The 20,857-nt window shown below is 49.3% G+C and overlaps 1 pseudogene; it reads left to right on the top strand.

The window, feature by feature from the left end:
* Positions 1-20,857, top strand: part of LOC129863248 (unconventional myosin-XVIIIb-like) — a 29,172-nt pseudogene that overhangs the window by 5,242 nt on the left and 3,073 nt on the right.

The following is a 20,857-nucleotide window of genomic DNA, read 5'->3' as shown; positions in this document are numbered from 1 at the left end:
TTTCACACACACACGCTGGACAGATATACACACGCGCACCTTTACACACTCACACAAACATGTAACGTAGTGTGTACTGTTGTTCCAGGAGAGAGTTCCAGTAGACTTTGAAGCTCCAGAGACCAGTCCTGCTGTGGTGGTGTCCTGCTGAGGTGGTGTCCTCCAGAGACCAGTCCTGCTGTGGTGGTGTCTTCCAGAGACCAGTCCTGCTGTGGTGGTGTCCTCCAGAGACCAGTCCTGCTGTGGTGGTGTCCTCCAGAGACCAGTCCTGCTGTGGTGGTGTCCTCCAGAGATCAGCCTGCTGTGGTGGTGTCCTCCAGAGACCAGTCCTGCTGTGGTGGTGTCCTCCAGAGACCAGTCCTGCTGTGGTGGTGTCCTCCAGAGACCAGTCCTGCTGTGGTGGTGTCCTCCAGAGACCAGTCCTGCTGTGGTGGTGTCCTCCAGAGACCAGTCCTGCTGAGGTGGTGTCCTCCAGAGACCAGTCCTGCTGAGGTGGTGTCCTCCAGAGACCAGTCCTGCTGTGGTGGTGTCCTCCAGAGACCAGTCCTGCTGTGGTGGTGTCCTCCAGAGACCAGTCCTGCTGTGGTGGTGTCCTCCAGAGACCAGTCCTGCTGTGGTGGTGTCCTCCAGAGACCAGTCCTGCTGAGGTGGTGTCCTCCAGAGACCAGTCCTGCTGAGGTGGTGTCCTCCAGAGACCAGTCCTGCTGTGGTGGTGTCCTCCAGAGACCAGTCCTGCTGTGGTGGTGTCCTCCAGAGACCAGTCCTGCTGTGGTGGTGTCCTCCAGAGACCAGTCCTGCTGTGGTGGTGTCCTCCAGAGACCAGTCCTGCTGTGGTGGTGTCCTCCAGAGACCAGTCCTGCTGTGGTGGTGTCCTCCAGAGACCAGTCCTGCTGTGGTGGTGTCCTCCAGAGACCAGTCCTGCTGAGGTGGTGTCCTCCAGAGACCAGTCCTGCTGAGGTGGTGTCCTCCAGAGACCAGTCCTGCTGAGGTGGTGTCCTCCAGAGACCAGTCCTGCTGAGGTGGTGTCCTCCAGAGACCAGTCCTGCTGTGGTGGTGTCCTGCTGTGGTGGTGTCCTGCTGTGGTGGTGTCCTCCAGAGACCAGTCCTGCTGTGGTGGTGTCCTGCTGTGGTGGTGTCCTCCAGAGACCAGTCCTGCTGTGGTGGTGTCTTCCAGAGACCAGTCCTGCTGTGGTGGTGTCTTCCAGAGACCAGTCCTGCTGTGGTGGTGTCCTCCAGAGACCAGTCCTGCTGTGGTGGTGTCCTCCAGAGACCAGTCCTGCTGTGGTGGTGTCCTCCAGAGGTGGTGTCCTGCTGTGGTGGTGTCCTGCTGTGGTGGTGTCCTCCAGAGACCAGTCCTGCTGTGGTGGTGTCCTGCTGTGGTGGTGTCCTCCAGAGACCAGTCCTGCTGTGGTGGTGTCCTCCAGAGACCAGTCCTGCTGTGGTGGTGTCCTTCAGAGACCAGTCCTGCTGTGGTGGTGTCCTCCAGAGACCAGCCTGCTGTGGTGGTGTCCTGCTGTGGTGGTGTCCTGCTGTGGTGGTGTCCTGCTGTGGTGGTGTCCTGCTGTGGTGGTGTCCTGCTGTGGTGGTGTCCTCCAGAGACCAGTCCTGCTGTGGTGGTGTCCTCCAGAGACCAGTCCTGCTGTGGTGGTGTCCTCCAGAGACCAGTCCTGCTGTGGTGGTGTCCTCCAGAGACCAGTCCTGCTGTGGTGGTGTCCTCCAGAGACCAGCCTGCTCTACCGGTAATAAACACAAAACCCTCCCTGCTTCCTGTACCTAACACATACACAATAACCAACCGTCTAAATAGACTACAGCTCCCAGCCTCCTCTGGGAGCACTGCCACCAAGTGTGCTGCAGTGTTTTCCTGGGCACGGATTGGCCTCACCAAATGAACATGGTGTGTGTGTGTGTGTGTGTGTGTGTGTGTGTGTGTGTGTGTGTGTGTGTGTGTGTTAGGGGCGAGGGGCGGAAGGGCAGATGGAGACCCCAGAGGACTGCTGTGGGTTCTGGATAAGGAGATGGTGACTCCGGCATCGACAGAAAACACTGTCCTGGAGAGAGTCTGCCAGTACTACAGCTCCACTGGTGAGACGGGGGGAGAGAGGTGAGGGGAGAGAGAGAACCAGAGAGAAAAGGAGGGAGGGCCTCCCGAGTGGCGCAGCGGTCCAAGGCACTGCATCGCAGTGCTTGAGGCGTCACTACAGACCCGACCCTGTTGCAGCGATGAGACAAGATCGAAAAAGGGGGTTAAAAAAGGGGGTTAAAAAAGGGGGGAGTTTGTTTGTTTGCTAGTGTGTGACTTTGTGCAACAGGAAGAGTTTGGCCGAGAGTGTGCATGTCAGTGTTTTGTCCGTTTCACTGATACAGAAGATATTGTGCAAGCAGTGGACATGTCATTCTGTTGTGTGGTAGTGTAGACGTTCAATTCTAATCTCTGGTTTGTCTCCTCAGTGCGTCAGTGTGAGCAGCCCCTGCAGTGTGAGGTGAGCCACCTGATGGGTTCTGACCCGGTCAGATATGACCTGACTGGGTGGTTCAGCCTGGTTCAGAGCAACCCATCTGCTCTCAACGCCATCTCACTGCTGCAGTACTCCTCTGTGTAAGTGTTGCCCAATCTCAGATATACCTCTCCTTGGCTTATTACCATATTGTGTCAATCCAACACTTTCAGATCTACTAAACGTGTAATATTGATGTGTGCCGTACAATTTTTGTAATAAATATTTGTTTCAACCTTTCCTTCCCTTTCTCTCTCTCTTTCCAGTGGGGTAGTGAAGACGCTGTTCGGCCCCCGTGCCTCTGTGCCCCCCCCCCGTGTCGAGGGGTGGAAGGGGGCAGCCAGCGCTCGCTACAGAGGGGCACTGTCAGAAAGACCTTGAGTGGAGGAATGGCCGCCATACGCAGGCACTCCCACTGTGTATCAGTCAAACTGCAGGCCGTAAGTACCCCAGTATACACTCCCACTGTGTATCAGTCAAACTACAGGCCGTAAGTACCCCAGTATACACTCCCACTGTGTATCAGTCAAACTGCAGGCCGTAAGTACCCCAGTATACACTCCCACTGTGTATCAGTCAAACTACAGGCCGTAAGTACCCCAGTATACACTCCCACTGTGTATCAGTCAAACTACATGCCGTAAGTACCCCAGTATACACTCCCACTGTGTATCAGTCAAACTACAGGCCGTAAGTACCCCAGTATACACTCCCACTGTGTATCAGTCAAACTACATGCCGTAAGTACCCCAGTATACACTCCCACTGTGTATCAGTCAAACTACATGCCGTAAGTACCCCAGTATACACTCCCACTGTGTATCAGTCAAACTACATGCCGTAAGTACCCCAGTATACACTCCCACTGTGTATCAGTCAAACTACAGGCCGTAAGTACCCCAGTATACACTCCCACCGTATATCAGTCAAACTACAGGCCGTAAGTACCCCAGTATACACTCCCACCGTATATCAGTCAAACTGTAGGCCGTAAGTACCCCAGTATACACTCCCACTGTGTATCAGTCAAACTGTAGGCCGTAAGTACCCCAGTATACACTCCCACTGTATATCAGTCAAACTACAAGCCGTAAGTACCCCAGTATACACTCCCACTGTGTATCAGTCAAACTACAGGCCGTAAGTACCCCAGTATACACTCCCACTGTGTATCAGTCAAACTACATGCCGTAAGTACCCCAGTATACACTCCCACTGTGTATCAGTCAAACTACAGGCCGTAAGTACCCCAGTATACACTCCCACTGTGTATCAGTCAAACTACATGCCGTAAGTACCCCAGTATACACTCCCACTGTGTATCAGTCAAACTACAGGCCGTAAGTACCCCAGTATACACTCCCACTGTGTATCAGTCAAACTGCAGGCCGTAAGTACCCCAGTATACACTCCCACTGTGTATCAGTCAAACTACAGGCCGTAAGTACCCCAGTATACACTCCCACTGTGTATCAGTCAAACTGCAGGCCGTAAGTACCCCAGTATACACTCCCACTGTGTATCAGTCAAACTACAGGCCGTAAGTACCCCAGTATACACTCCCACTGTTTATCAGTCAAACTACAGGCCGTAAGTACCCCAGTATACACTCCCACTGTGTATCAGTCAAACTACAGGCCGTAAGTACCCCAGTATACACTCCCACTGTGTATCAGTCAAACTACAGGCCGTAAGTACCCCAGTATACACTCCCACTGTGTATCAGTCAAACTGTAGGCCGTAAGTACCCCAGTATACACTCCCACTGTGTATCAGTCAAACTACAGGCCGTAAGTACCCCAGTATACACTCCCACCGTATATCAGTCAAACTACAGGCCGTAAGTACCCCAGTATACACTCCCACTGTGTATCAGTCAAACTGCAGGCCGTAAGTACCCCAGTATACACTCCCACTGTGTATCAGTCAAACTGCAGGCCGTAAGTACCCCAGTATACACTCCCACTGTGTATCAGTCAAACTGTAGGCCGTAAGTACCCCAGTATACACTCCCACTGTGTATCAGTCAAACTACAGGCCGTAAGTACCCCAGTATACACTCCCACTGTGTATCAGTCAAACTGCAGGCCGTAAGTACCCCAGTATACACTCCCACTGTATATCAGTCAAACTACAGGCCGTAAGTACCCCAGTATACACTCCCACTGTGTATCAGTCAAACTACAGGCCGTAAGTACCCCAGTATACACTCCCACTGTATATCAGTCAAACTACAGGTCGTAAGTACCCCAGTATACACTCCCACTGTATATCAGTCAAACTGCAGGCCGTAAGTACCCCAGTATACACTCCCACTGTGTATCAGTCAAACTACAGGCCGTAAGTACCCCAGTATACACTCCCACTGTGTATCAGTCAAACTACAGGCCGTACGTACTATAGCACTGTAAAACACACACATACAAAATCCGACACTTCTACTGTGTCTATATGAGGATGTTTTTCTCCACCTCTCTCCTTCCCCCTCCATCCAGGATGCTCTATTGAATCTGATTGGTCGAGCCAGGCCAGTGTGTGTTTGCTAAGACAGACAGCGGTAGCGGATGTTTTGCCGTCCCTGCACTCAGGGTCCAGCTGCACTCTGCACACATCCTCCCCGCCCTGCAGCTCTACCGCACAGGTTAGTGTTAGCCTAGTATTAGCCCGTGTGCACAGGTTAGTGTTAGCCTAGTATTAGCCCATGTGCACAGGTTAGTGTTAGCCTAGTATTAGCCCGTGTGCACAGGTTAGTGTTAGCCTAGTATTAGCCCGTGTGCACAGGTTAGTGTTAGCCTAGTATTAGCCCGTGTGCACAGGTTAGTGTTAGCCTAGTTCTGACAGTACTGAGCTCCTTAGAGTCAGTCTCTGACACAGTGTGTTTCTGAAGATTAGCTAGTTACACTACTTAATTTGTCCACTCTCTCTCTCTTTCACTCCCTCGCTTTCTCTCTCTCCCTCTCTGTCTCTCTCTCCTTGTCTCGCCCTGTCTCTCCCTCTCGCTGTCTCTCCCTCCCTCTCTGTCTCTCTCCCTCACTTTCTCCCTTTCTCCCGCTCTCTTTCTCTCCCTCACGCTATCTTTGTCTCTCCCTCCCGCTCTCTTTGTCTCTCCCTCCCGCTCTCTTTGTCTCTCCCTCCCGCTCTCTTTGTCTCTCCCTCCCGCTCTCTTTGTCTCTCCCTCCCGCTCTCTTTGTCTCTCCCTCCCGCTCTCTTTGTCTCTCCCTCCCGCTCTCTTTGTCTCTCCCTCCCGCTCTCTTTGTCTCTCCCTCCCGCTCTCTCTGTCTCTCCCTCCCGCTCTCTCTGTCTCTCCCTCCCGCTCTCTCTGTCTCTCCCTCCCGCTCTCTCTGTCTCTCCCTCCCGCTCTCTCTGTCTCTCCCTCCCGCTCTCTCTGTCTCTCCCTCCCGCTCTCTCTGTCTCTCCCTCCCGCTCTCTCTGTCTCTCCCTCCCGCTCTCTCTGTCTCTCCCTCCCGCTCTCTCTGTCTCTCCCTCCCGCTCTCTCTGTCTCTCCCTCCCGCTCTCTCTGTCTCTCCCTCCCGCTCTCTCTGTCTCTCCCTCCCGCTCTCTCTGTCTCTCCCTCCCGCTCTCTCTGTCTCTCCCTCCCGCTCTCTCTGTCTCTCCCTCCCGCTCTCTCTGTCTCTCCCTCCCGCTCTCTCTGTCTCTCCCTCCCGCTCTCTCTGTCTCTCCCTCCCGCTCTCTCTGTCTCTCCCTCCCGCTCTCTCTGTCTCTCCCTCCCGCTCTCTCTGTCTCTCCCTCCCGCTCTCTCTGTCTCTCCCTCCCGCTCTCTTTGTCTCTCCCTCCCGCTCTCTTTGTCTCTCCCTCCCGCTCTCTTTGTCTCGCTCTCCCTCCCGCTCTCTTTGTCTCGCTCTCCCTCCCGCTCTCTTTGTCTCGCTCTCCCTCCCGCTCTCTTTGTCTCGCTCTCCCTCCCGCTCTCTTTCTCTCCCTCCCGCTCTCTTTCTCTCCCTCCCGCTCTCTTTCTCTCCCTCCCGCTCTTTGTCTCTCCCTCCCGCTCTCTCTGTCTCTCCCTCCCGCTCTCTCTGTCTCTCCCTCCCGTTCTCTTTGTCTCTCCCTCCCGTTCTCTTTGTCTCTCCCTCTGTCTCTCCCTCCCGCTCTCTTTGTCACTCCCTCCCGCTCTCTTTGTCACTCCCTCCCGCTCTCTTTGTCACTCCCTCCCGCTCTCTTTGTCACTCCCTCCCGCTCTCTTTGTCACTCCCTCCCGCTCTCTTTGTCACTCCCTCCCGCTCTCTTTGTCACTCCCTCCCGCTCTCTCTGTCTCTCCCTCCCGCTCTCTTTGTCTCTCCCTCCGCTCTCTTTGTCTCTCCCTCCCGAACTCTGTGTCTCTCCCTCCCGCTCTCTTTGTCTCTCCCTCCCGAACTCTGTGTCTCTCCCTCCCGCTCTCTTTGTCTCTCCCTCCCGCTCTCTTTGTCTCTCCCTCCCGCTCTCTTTGTCTCTCCCTCCCGCTCTCTTTGTCTCTCCCTCCCTCCCGCTCTTTGTCTCTCCTTCCCTCCCGCTCTTTGTCCCTCCCTCCCTCCCTCCCGCTCTTTGTCCCTCCCTCCCTCCCTCCCGCTCTTTGTCCCTCCCTCCCTCCCGCTCTTTGTCCCTCCCTCCCTCCCTCCCGCTCTTTGTCCCTCCCTCCCTCCCTCCCGCTCTTTGTCCCTCCCTCCCTCCCTCCCGCTCTTTGTCCCTCCCTCCCTCCCTCCCTCCCGCTCTTTGTCCCTCCCTCCCTCCCTCCCGCTCTTTGTCCCTCCCTCCCTCCCTCCCGCTCTTTGTCCCTCCCTCCCTCCCTCCCTCCCGCTCTTTGTCCCTCCCTCCCTCCCTCCCTCCCGCTCTTTGTCCCTCCCTCCCTCCCTCCCTCCCGCTCTTTGTTCCTCCCTCCCTCCCTCCCGCTCTTTGTTCCTCCCTCCCTCCCGCTCTTTGTCCCTCCCTCCCTCCCGCTCTTTGTCCCTCCCTCCCTCCCTCCCGCTCTTTGTCCCTCCCTCCCTCCCTCCCGCTCTTTGTCCCTCCCTCCCTCCCTCCCGCTCTTTGTCCCTCCCTCCCTCCCTCCCGCTCTTTGTCCCTCCCTCCCTCCCTCCCGCTCTTTGTCCCTCCCTCCCTCCCTCCCGCTCTTTGTCCCTCCCTCCCTCCCTCCCGCTCTTTGTCCCTCCCTCCCTCCCTCCCGCTCTTTGTCCCTCCCTCCCTCCCTCCCGCTCTTTGTCCCTCCCTCCCTCCCTCCCGCTCTTTGTCCCTCCCTCCCTCCCTCCCGCTCTTTGTCCCTCCCTCCCTCCCTCCCGCTCTTTGTCCCTCCCTCCCTCCCTCCCGCTCTTTGTCCCTCCCTCCCTCCCGCTCTTTGTCCCTCCCTCCCTCCCGCTCTTTGTCCCTCCCTCTCTTTGTCTCTCCCCTCTTTTCCCCCCTCTCACTACCCTCTCTCTTTGTCTCTCCTCATTCTTTCTCTCTCTCCTCTCCCCTCCCCAGGTGTTTATGAAACGAGGTGTGTTAAAGTACTTAGAGCAGCAGAGAGACAAGCTGGTCAGTGATTGGCTGGTTCAGCTACAGGCTGCCTATATGGGACACCTGGCTAGACAACAATACCGCAAAATGAAGGCGTCTGACCCATGACCTTTAACCCATGACTGCTAACCCAGGTGAAACATGTTGTAATGTGTTAGGTAGGTGCTGGTGTAACACACATTCAGTGACTCTGGCATGACGGTATCACCCGATATTGTGTCTTCCTATAATTGTGGTTAGGTACAGTAGGTAGGATGCCGGTGTAACACACATGTATCTCTGTCTGTCCCCATACAGGTGTAGCAGGTGGCTGTGTGGTGTTTCCAGAGTAACATCCGTACTCTGAGATGAGTAGCCAAATGGAGCTGGTGGAAACTGCTGTGTAGAGTATGCCCCCTACTGGATGTTAACATTTACGACCAGAGACTCAGAGCCAAGGAGGTAGGAATCGATTCACAGACTACCCAGTGATTCAGAGCTAAAGAGGTATTAGTTCATTCAGAGACTACTCAGTGATTCAGGGCTAAATAAGTATTAGTTGATTCATGATTTAGAACCAAAGGAACTACTTGATCCAGAGTCCAAAGCCTTTTGACTCGACCCAAAGACAGAGTTACAAGAGCTTTGCTTTAACAGTGGAGATTTGGAGATGTGGTAAAATACTTTGATTCCCCAGGATGAGATCATGGCTCTGAGACGACGGCTGGAGAAGTCTGAGAGGGAGAGGAACGAGCTGAGACAGACCACTGACATCCCGGAGACCAAGGTGGGAAAGTGTAAAGTTATAGGGATAGTACATTGTGTAAAGTTTAGGGGGACAGTATAGTGTAAACGACGACTGTAACGTGTCAAGTTTGAGGACGGTGGGTAAAGTTCTGGTTGCGAGTAAATATGTGCGTCCCGTAAGTGACGGCGGTGTCGTCGGTAGCTAAGTGACGAGCGTTTCCGTGGTGAAGCTGTCAGTCAGGCGCTGGACACGGAGAGAGACTACGACTCACCAGGGAGAACAAGGAACTACAGGTAGTATTACCACACATGTATCTATCTCTGTATAACTCAAGGGCCACAGCACAGTTACAATTGTGTCACATAATGCAGTATGTAATCTCGGGTTAACCCAGAACTAAAATCTCACGTCATTTCCATAGTCTGTCCACGACAGATTATACACTGTGAGGTTATCTCATCCTCTCTCACTCTCTCTTCCTCTCCCTCCCTCTCTCAGGCTCGTCTGGATCAGTGTAAGGTCACCAGGGGGGCGCTGGAGAAACAGTTGGAGGAAGAGAAACAGAAAGTCCAGAGCAGAGAGTCCCGGACGGGGACAAGCTGGGGAACTACTATAGGTAACTGCCTTTCATTTTGATTGAACAACAGGTCAAACTCACACACTGAACTGAAGATTTGACTGCACTGGATGTTAGCTGCTGATCTGGGTTATACTTCCTGATGGATCGGTGAGAGTACAGAATAAATGCCAGAATGCCAGTTTTGACACAGAAAAGGCAACGCAAGAGTCACATGGGGGAGGGTTTGTAGCAAGGTTATTATGGTTATGTGATTTTATATTTGTTTTCATTTATATATGTTTTTATTTGAAATTCAGTTTTGTTTCAGATTTGATTTCAAATCAAATTGTATTAGTCACATGCATCGAATGCAACGGGTGTAGACCTTACAGTGAATTGCTTACTTACGAGCCCCTAACCAACAATGCAATTAAAAAAAAAATGTGGATAAGAATAAGAGATAAAAGCTACAAGTAATTAAAGAGCAGCAGTAAAATAACAATAGTGAGACTATATACAGGGGGGTACCGGTACAGAGTCAATGTGCGGGGGCACCGGTTAGTTGAGGTATTTGAGGTAATATGTACATGTAGGTAGAGTTATTAAAGTGACTTATGCATAGATGACAACAGAGAGTAGTAGCAGGGTAAAAGAGGGGGGGCAATGCAAATAGTCTGGGTAGCCATTTGACTAGATTTTCAGGAGTCTTATGGCTTGGGGGTAGAAGCTGTTTAGAAGCCTCTTGGACTGAGACTTGGCGCTCCGGTACCGCTTGCTGTGCAGTAGCAAAAAGAACAGTCTATGACTAGGGTGGCTGGAGTCTTTCACAATTTTTAGGGCCTTCCTCTGACACCGCCTGGTATAGAGGTCCTGGATGGCAGGAAGCTTGGCCCCAGTGATGTACTGCGCCGTACACACTACCCTCTGTAGTGCCTTGTGGTCGGAGGCCAAGCAGTTGTCATACCAGGCAGTGATGCTACCAGTCAGGATGCTCTCAATGGTGCAGCTGTAGAACCTTTTGAGGATCTGAGGACCCATGCCAATCTTTTAAGTCTCCTGAGGGGGAATAGGTGTTGTCGTGCCCTCTTCACGACTGTCTTGGTATGTTTGGACCATGACAGTCCGTTGGTGATGTGGACACCAAGGAACTTGAAGCTCGCAACCTGCTTCACTGCAGCCCCGTCGATGAGAATGGGGGTGTGCTCAGTCTTCTTTTTCCTGTAGTCCATAATCTTCTCCTTTGTCTTGATCACGTTGAGGGAGAGGTTGTTGTCCTTGCACCACATGGTCAGGTCTCTGACCTCCTCCCTATAAGCTGTCTCGTTGTTGTCGGTGATCAGGCCTACCACTGTTGTGTCATCAGCAAACTTAATGATGGTGTTGGAGTCGTGCCTGGCCATGCAGTCATGAGTGAACAGGGAGTACAGGAGGGGACTGAGCACGCACCCCTGAGGGGCCCCTGTGTTGAAGATCAGTGTGGCTGATGTGTTGTTACCTACCGTTACCACTTGGGGGCGGCCCGTCAGGAAGTCCAGGATCCAGTTGCAGAGGGAGGTGTTTAGTCCCAGGATCCTTAGCTTATTATTGATAAAAACATTTTTTGTTTTTATATTATTTACTTCCAGTTTTAGTGTTAGGGACAGAAAGAAGCCTATGCGCGGTAGGTTAGAAGCCATTTATGTGTTGGCGTATAGTTTGTGTTTTCTTGTCACTTCATGCCACTGGGGGGCAGTAATAAGGTGATGGTCATGGGTTTGGTTATGTTTCAATTATAAATCAATCTTACATGGAACCCAAACCGGCTGCGCACGTGCGCCATCGTGCGCTATCGTGCATACATTTATTTTGTCCCCCTACACCAAACGCGATCACGACACGCAGGTTATAATAGCAAAACAAACTCTGAACCAATGACATTAATTTGGGGACAGGTCGAAAAGCATTAAACATGTATGCAATTTAGCTAGTTAGCTTGCACTTGCTAGCTAATTTGTCCTTTTTAGCTAGCTTGCTGTTGCTAGCTAATTTGTCCTGGGATATAAACATTGAGTTGTTATTTTACCTGAAATGCACAAGCTCCTCTACTCCGACAAGTAATCCACACATAAAACGGCCAACCGAATCGTTTCTAGTCATCTCTCCTCCTTCCAGGCTTTTTCATCTTTGAACTTCTATGGTGATTGGCATCTAAAGTTTCATAGTATTACCACGACTACCGGCAAAACAGTTTGTCTTTCAATCACCCACGTGCGTATAACCAATGAGGAGATGGCACGTGGGTACCTGCTTCTATAAACCAATGAGGAGATGGGAGAGGCAGGACTTTCAGCTCGATCTGCGTCAGAAATAGGAATGACTTCTATTTTAGCCCTTGGCATCGAAGACGCTCGTTGGCGCGCGCAATAATTGAATAACATGGATTTCTAAATTTATTTTGCAACGCTCGCGCACACGACGTGTCCGGTCTGGTCAGCATGTTAGGCGCATTCCAAAGTTTAGACGTTGCTGACGCCTGACAGATCTTCAACGCCTGGACAGGTATTTTAAGTATCAGCTAATCACATATGTTATTACAATCTGTCAGTCGATGACACTGTCGATGGCACGCAACCATTGATTGATGCATGCAACGTCTGAGCAGGGGAACGCAACCGTTGTCAGCTTATTGCCCCAGAATAAAACATCTCACTCTGGTCTGCCTATTTCCCGCTTCTTCCCTGCTGTTAGCTAGTGAATGCACATATTATCTATTATGTTGGCAAGATGTTCAATGAACCTCTCTATCAATGAAATACATGTCCTCAAGATGAAAGGCAGGCGGGAGGAGATTAGATCAGGTGGGACCATTTTAGCCAACTTGTCGGTACATTTGTAACAACTTAAACATTACTCTGTTTGGTCAACTAAGCCTCACGTAATTTGACACTTTCTCATAGACCTCCAACCAAAAAGGTCTGCTTATCTCGCGGGGACAGATTTTGGGCAGAGGTAATCCTCTTGCTCCGCCTTGTCCTCCTTGGTATTCGCTTGTAATAGTGACGCACATGCTAGGTATATTTGAAACATTGCCATCTACTGGCAGCATTTACCTGCCAGAATCAGAAGCTCAAAAACCCCATTACAAACCCCAATAGATTTTTGCTTAAAGTATTCTTTATTTTATTTGATAAAACTTAACATATTTTATGATACTTTTTATTTTATTTGGTTTTGCAGACGAAGATACTAGTTTCAGTTTTTCAAAAGTTTTTCTTATTTTTATTTCAGTTTACTCAATAGTTTCTCCAAATGTAGTTTTAGTTTACTATAATAACCTTGGTTTGTAGCAGAGTCACATGGGAGGAGGGTTTGTATGGAGGTTGGGCGAAAGTAAATGTAAGGTTTGCCGGTTAAGGGGTTTGGATTGGCCTTTTAGGATGGGTGCGGGAAAAGGTGTGGGGCATCTGGAGGGAGGGGTTGTGATTGGGATTCTTCATGACTCTTCTCTACACACATCCCTTTAAGCCGAGGGTCTGGCTGTTAACACAAGGTTCAAGGTCTCAGGCAAGGCTACTAATCACATGGCATGAAGTTGGCCAAACCCCCTCCACTTCTTTTGCACAGCCTTATTTCTGCTGTGTCTGTGCTCATTTCTGTGTGTGTGTGTATGTGTGTGTAGGAGAGCCAGGCGGAGGTGGTACGTGTGCAACAGCAGAAGGAGGAGCTGTGTGCCCAGATCCTTGACCTCAGTGTGCCCTTTCACCTGGCCTCTGATTCGCTGATGGACCTGAAGAAGCAGCTCCGCCTCCTGGAGACCCAGACCAATGAGAGAGCAGAGAAGTTCACCAAGCTCACTGCCAAGATACAACAGGTGCAGCAGGTATGCGCACACACACACACACACACACACACACACACACACACACACACACACACACGAACATATAGCACACTCTCACACAGACAAACTAATTTGCAAGCTGTCTGAACTCAACTGTCTGCTCTCTCTCTTTCTCCACCTCTGCCCCTCTAGGTGCACCAGCGTTTTGAGATGGAGAGAAGGAAACGGATCCATCACGAAGAGCTGGAGGATAAAGAGGAGGTACACAAGTCCTCTGAGACGGGTAGGTCACTGCTACTGACCACAGACTGGGACCACTGCGTAGGGCTAAAACAGTTACTGAGTGTCATCTGTTTGAGAAGGTTTGAATCCTGAGCGACCTGCCTCCACGTGGTTTGAATCACAATAGACCAACGTAGCTGCTGTAGTAGGTCAAAGCCGTGTTCTAGAAAACCTTGGTAGAGCATGGGCGAAGTAGGCTTGTACAGTTTCTCTCTCTTCCTGCTTCCGATCAATGCCCTACTCCTCCCTTAAAACGTAGTTTTTGTGTTTAATATATAAAGTGCATGGTTCCTTTTGTTTGCCTGTTGAACACGGTTACACTATGTCCTCTAAAACGCCTAGTTCCTTTGCTCATTTGTGGTAATTGTAACCTGGTTGTTTTCATTGCCTTGTAGCCGCATCAGCTGGAGGTGCAGTTGGAACAGACGATCGTCCAGGAGAAACACGGCCAGGAGGGACTGATAACTACACTCTGTGACCAGGTACACACACACACACACCATATATATAGATATACAGGCACACACACACAGTAATAGTTCTGTGTAGACAGGGGCCTCATCAACACCACGGGGTACACAGCACCGCATGCTGCGTTGACAGACCTGCAATCACTGATAAAGTAACTGTGCACTCCTGAATTTACATATTGATAGACTGTGGTCAGACTGCTGATACACACACACACACACACATATACACCCTTATACACAAACTCACTGCTGCACAAACTCAATCTCATTGCCGCTGTTGAATCTTGCTGGTCTTTCTATTAATGTGCCTCTGGGCCGCGAGTGCGTTTGCGCGTGCCTGTGTGTGTGTGTGTGTGTTATCGTGGGTCTGTGTGCTTTCCAGTTCAGGCATTGGGGCAGTATAGATTTTTCCAGTGTAACGCTCTCTAGGTGATGAATTCAGCATGTCACTTCTACCAACAGGCAATACAAAGACACCCGATATAGCAGGCAGCCCCGAGCCTCCTCAACACCACCTCACTCTGTCACTACAGGAAGATATAGAGTCTGTTTATGCCTCCCTGTGTACAATGCATCAGCCCCGCTAACTCCCTCACAGCAACAAATTGAATTACAAACGTCACCAACCGACGTTAACTCATTGCCCCAGAGTTCCTCCACTCCTTGATATTGACAAGAGAGAGAGCGAGCGAGAGAGGGGAGAATTAGAGGGAGCATACTTATGTTCACACAGGACACTAGATAAGACCAGAGAATTTCACCAGATAGGAAAGACTGACCCTAGACCCCCAACACATAGACTATTGCAGCGTAGATACTGGAGGCTGAGACAGTAGTGAAAAAAGCCTGGCACGACGTGTCACACCCCTCCTAGGGACGACATGGGAGAGCACTAGTAAGCCAGTGACTCAGGTCCCATAATAGGGTCAGAGGCAGATAATATCAGTGGAGAGAGGGGAGCCAGGCAGAGACAGCAAGGGCAGTTTGTCACTCCAGTGCCATGCCGTTAACCTTCGCAACCCTGGGCCAAACTACACTCAATCATAGGACCTACTGAAGAGATGAGTCTTCAGGAAAGACTTAAAGGTGGAGACTGAGTCTGCGTCTCTCACCCGCCTCCAGCTGTTTGCTTAGAAATTCTCGGGACAATAAGGAGGCCTGCATCTTGTGAGCGTATGTGTAGGTGTGTATGGCCGGCAGGACCAAATCGGAGAGATAGGTAGGAGCAAGTCCATGTAATGCTTTGTAGGTTAGCAATAAAACCTTGAAATCAGCCCTAGCCTTAACAGGAAGCCAGTGCAGCACTGGAGTAATATGATTTGAAAAAATTCTAGCAGCCGTATTTGGCGATAACTGAAGTTTATTTAGTGCTTTATCTGGGTAGCCGGAGAGTAGAGCATTGCAGTAGTGTGATCTAGAAGAGACAAAAGAATGGATTAGCTTTTCTGCATCATTTTTGGACAAAAAGTTTCAGATTTTTTGCAATGCTACGAAGATGGAAAAAAAGCTGCCGTTGAAATATTCTTGATACTGTATGTTCGTCAAAAGAGAGATCAGGGTCCAGAGTAATGCTGAGGTCCTTCAGTTTTATTTGAGAAGACTGTACAACCATCAAGATGAATTGTCAGATCCAACAGAAGATCTCTTTGTTGCTTGGGACCTAGAACTAGCATCTCTGTTTTGTCCGAGTTTAAAAGTAAAACATTTGCTGCCATCCACTTCCTTATGTCTGAAACACAGGCTTCCAGGGTAGGCAATTGTGGGGCATCACCATGTTTAATCAAAATGTACAGCTGTGTGTCGTCCGCATAGCAGTGAAAGTTGACATTGTGTTTCCGAATGACATCACCAAGAGGTAGAATATATAGTGAAATCAATAGTGGTTATTGAGGAACATTGAAACGTACAATTGATTTCTCAGAGGACAAACCATCCCACAGAGACGAACAGATATCGTTCACGAAAGATAAGATCTAAACCAGGCAAGAACTTGTCCGTGTAGACCAATTAGGGTTTCCAATCTCTCCAAAAGAATGTGGTGATCGATGGTGTCAAAAGTGGCGCTAAGGTCTAGGAGCACAAGGACAGATGCAGATGCTTGGTCTAACGCCATTATTAAAAGGTCATTTACCACCTTTACGAGGGCGGTCTCAGTGCTATGATGGATCTACAACCAGACTGTAGCGTTTCATATACATTATTTGTCTTCGGGAAGGCAGCTTTTTCAAAAAAATGCTGAGAGGATTGGGAGATTCGATATAAGCCAATAGTTGTAAAAATGTTCCAGGTCAAGGTTTGGCTTTTTCAGGAGAGGCTTTATTGCTGCCACTTTTAGTGAGTTTGGTTCACATCCGGAGGATAGGAAGCCATTTATTATGTTCAACATAGGAGGGCCAAGCACAGGAAGCAGCGCTTTCAGTAGTTCAGTTGGAATAGGGTCCCGTAGACAGCTTGAAGGTTTAGAGGCTATGACTAATTTTGTGAATGTGTAAAGAGATACAGGATTTAAAAAAAAAAAATTGTCTCCATTGATCCTAAGTCCTGGCAGTTCTGTGCAGACTCAGGACAACTGAATTTTGGATAAATACATAGATTCAAAAAGGAGTCTGTAATTTGCTTACTAATGATTATGATATTTTCATTGAAGAAGTTCACAAATTCATCACTGCTGAAGTGAAGGCCATCCTCTTTTGAGGGTTGCTTTTTAGTTAGATTTGCGACAGTATCAAAACTAAATGACTGTTTTTATTCTCAATTAGGATTGAAAAGTAGGCTGATCGAGCAGCAGTGATGGCTCTTTGATACTGCACGGTACTGTCTTTCCAAGCTGGTTGGAAAACTTCCAGTTTGGTGGAGCGCCATTTCTCTTCCAATTTTGTAGAAGCTTGCTTCAGGGCTCTGATATTTTTTGTTTACTAGAGAGCTCATTTCTTGTGAGAAATGTTTTGTTTTTAGAGGTGTGACTGCATCTAGGGTATTACGCAAAGTTACATTAGAAGATCCTTGTTTAGGTGGTTAACTGATGTTTGTTCTCCGACATCCTTGAGTAGGTGGAGGGAGTCTGGAAGGGAATCTAGGAATCTTCGGGTTGTCCAATAATTTATAGCACGGCTTTTGATCATCCTTGGTTGCGGTCTGAGCAGATTATTTGCTAACGTAATAAGATGTTGGTCCGATAGTCCAGGATTATGAGGAAAAACATTGAGATCCACAATATTTATTCCACGGGACAAAACTAGATCCAGGGTATGACTGTGGCAATGCGTAGGTCCGAAGACATGCTGGACAAAACCCACTGAGTCGATGATGGCTCCAAAAACCTTTTGGAGTGGGGCTGTGGACTTTTCCATGTGAATATTGAAGTCACCAAAAGTGTTAGCATTATCTGCCATCACTACAAGGTCAGATAGGAATTCAATTAGGAATGCTGTATACGGCCCAGGAGGCCTGTAAACAGTAGCTATAAAAAGTGATTGAGTAGGCTGCATAGATTTCATGACTAGAAGCTCAAAAGATGAAAAGTCATTTTTGTAATTGTTTTTTTATTTATCTTTGTAAATGTTAGCAACACCTCCGCCTTTGCAGGATGCGTGGGGGATATGGTCACTAGTGTAACCAGGAGGAGAGGCTTCATTTAACACAGTGGCTTGAGCCATGTTTCAGTCAAGCCAATCACATCAAGGTTATGATCAGTGATTAGTTCATTGACTATGACTGCCATGGACGTGAGGGATATAACATTAAGTAGCCCTATTTTGAGATGATATCACAATCTCTTTTAATAATGACAGGAATTAGAGGATGTCTTTATTCCAGTGAGATTGCTAAAGGCGAACACCGCCATGTTTAGTTTTGCCCGAACAAGATCGAGGCACAGACACCGTCTTAATGGGGGCAGCTGAGCTGACTACACTGACTGTGCTAGTGGCAGACTTCCCTAAGCTGGCAGGCTGGCTAACAGCCTGCTGCCTTGCCTGCACCCTGTCTCATCCTTCTGCCAGGTGGGCCACAGGGACTTTGACGTGGAGAAGAGACTGAGGAGAGACCTGAAGAGGACCCATGCTCTGCTGGTGGACTCATCTACTACCGTCTACCATAGACAACCCTGGACACAACCAGGCCCCCGGCAGCAAGGAACAGAGCGCCTGCACTGCCAGGTACACACAAACACTATGATGTTATGAAGGGGGATTCAAGGTGTGTTTAGATTCACAATAATAAAATATATAGGCTTCCCGGGTGGCGCAGTGGTCTAAGGCACTGCAGTGCTTGAGGCGTCACTACAGATCCGGGTTCGATCCCGGGCTGTGTTACAGCCGGCCGTGACTGTGGGACCCATGAGGCGACGCACAATTGGCCCAGCATCGTCCGGGTTAGGGGAGGGTTTGGCCGGCAGGGATGTCCTTGTCCCATTGCGCTCTAGCGACTCCTGTGGCGGGCCGGGCGCAGTGCACGCTGATACAGTCGGCGGTTGTACGGTGTTTCCTCCGACACATTGGTGCGGCTGGCTTCCAGGTTAAGCGAGCAGTGTGTCAAGAAGCAGTGCGGCTTGACAGGGTCGTGTTTGAGGACGCATGGCTCTCGAACCTTCGCCTCTCCCGAGTCCGTATGGGAGTTGCAGTGATAGGGCAAGATTAACTACCAATTTGGATATCATGAAAAATGGGGAGAAAAAGGGGGAGAAAATTTAAACATACACTCCCTCTCTCTGTCAGTTGGAGGAGAGTGAAGCGAAGAGAGCTGGCGTGTGTTCAGAAGACTCTGTCCATGGAACTGGAGAATGCTCAGATCAAACACAAGCACCTGGTGAGAGAGATAGAGGCCTTGTACTAGACCATTATAATTATCAGTCGTGTCCGGGAACTTTGAACATCAAAATGTTTGCAATCCTTCTGAAACCAACAGTAACAGGATCCTGTATATATGTGAGGACAACAATCTATTGGAGAGAGTAGTTTTAAAGTGTGTGTGTCTATGTGTAGGTGGATGAGCAGGGAGTCCAGCTGCAACATGAGGAGTCAGATCTGTTGAAGAGACTAGAGGAGAACCAGGAAGACCTTAATGAACTCGTGAAGAAACACAAAGCCCTCATCGCTCAGGTGGGTTCCCACTCTGCCTCACAGGGGCTCAAAACCATGTACAAAGACTTTGACATGTACTAAAAATTAAAGATGACCAAAACCTGATCTTTCCCTCTCTCAGTCCTTCAGTGATATCGCTCAGATCAGAGAGTTGCAGGCTGAACTGGAGGAGGTCAATAAACAGAGACACACAGTACAGGAAGAGGTAAGGACTGAGAGCTGACTAATGTGGGGAGATGGTGACCTACAAAGGCTGTTATTGTGGATAGGAGACTGGCTGAAAAACCCACTCTGCCATTCCTCTTGTCCTTTGGCCTCTCTCCTCCTCCTCTCTGTTCCTCGCCTCCCCCTCAGCTTGCAACGAGTGTGGCAAGGGTGCAGTTCCTGTAGTCGTCCACTGTGGGCCGTAGTGTTGTCTGGCTTCTAAAGATGAACGTACTTTGGTGCGAAAAGTGCAAATCAATCCCAGAACAACAGCAAAATACCTTGTGAAGATGCTGGAGGAAACAAGTACAAAAGTATCTATATCCACAGTAAAACGAGTCCAATATCGACATAACCTGAAAATCCGCTCAGCAAGGAAGAAGCCACTGCTCCAAAATTGCCATAAAAAACCCAGACTACGGTTTGCAACTGCACATGGGGACAAAGATCGTACCTTTTGGAGAAATGTCCTCTGGTCTGATGAAACAAAAATAGAACTGTTTGGCCATAATAACATCGTTATGTTTGGAGGAAAAAGCGGGAGGCTTGCAAGCTGAATAACACCATCCCAACCGTGAAGCACAGGGGTGGCAGCATCATGTTGTGGGGGTGTTTTGCTGCAAGAGGGACTGGTGCACTTCACAAAATAGATGGCATCGTGAGGAAGGAAAATTATGTGAATATATTGAAGCAACATCTCAAGACATCAGTCAGAAAGTTAAAGCTTGTTTGCAAATGGGTCTTCCAAATGGACAATGACCCCAAGCATACTTCCAAAGTTGTGGCAAAATGGCTTAAGGACAACAAAGTCCTGGCGTCAACCCGATAGAACATTTGTGGGCAGAACTGAAAAAGCGTGTGCGAGCGAGCAAGGTGTCCTACAAACCTGACTCAGTTACACCAGCTCTACCAGCTCTATCTCTATCATAAAATTCACCCTTATCTTATTGTGGGAAGCTTGTGGAAGGCTACCCAAAACGTTTGACCCAAGTTAAACAATTTAAAGGCAATGCTACCAAATACTAATTGAGTGTATGTAAACTTCTGACCCACTGGGAATGTGATGAAAGAAATAAAAGCTGAAATAAATCATTCTCTCTACTATTATTCTGACATTCTTAAAATAAAGTGTTGATCCTAACTGACCTAAGACAGGGGATTTTTACTAGGACTAAATGTCAGGAATTGTGAAAAACTGAGTTTAAATGTATTTGGTTAAGGTGTATGTAAACTTCCGACTTCACCTGTAAATACTACACACACACTTTACACACCTCACAAAGAGAGAACAGGATAGTAGCAGCAAACATATGGCACACGAGAGCAGGGTGTTAGCTGTAGTGATTGTGTCGTGTGTGTGTGTGTGTGTGTAGGCTGTATGTATGTGTGTGTATATGTGCCTGTTATGTATTCTGAGAGTGTCCGTAACACTGATGCCTTTCCACGACCTAATGACCAACCACACAGACACACAAAGCTCTCGGAGCGAGATACAAACACACTCACACGCACTCTCTGTCTCCCCAGCGTTCTCTCTCTAGCTGTGCCACTGTCTGGCTGTGATTAATCCTCATTGCCTTCTCAAGGTTAAGGATACACACACACACACCCCATCCCACTTCTCGTGTCTCTATGACAACCACCAAACCCCCACCCCGACACACACGTGTGTCATAAAGGGTGTGTCATATGTGCGCTTCATGTCATGTGTGTGTGTTGTAAATTTGAGTGA

Source organism: Salvelinus fontinalis, chromosome 10 (genome assembly GCF_029448725.1).
Source record: "Salvelinus fontinalis isolate EN_2023a chromosome 10, ASM2944872v1, whole genome shotgun sequence".
Lineage (NCBI taxonomy): Eukaryota > Metazoa > Chordata > Actinopteri > Salmoniformes > Salmonidae > Salvelinus > Salvelinus fontinalis.
This window is presented reverse-complemented; position numbering and strand designations above follow the sequence as displayed.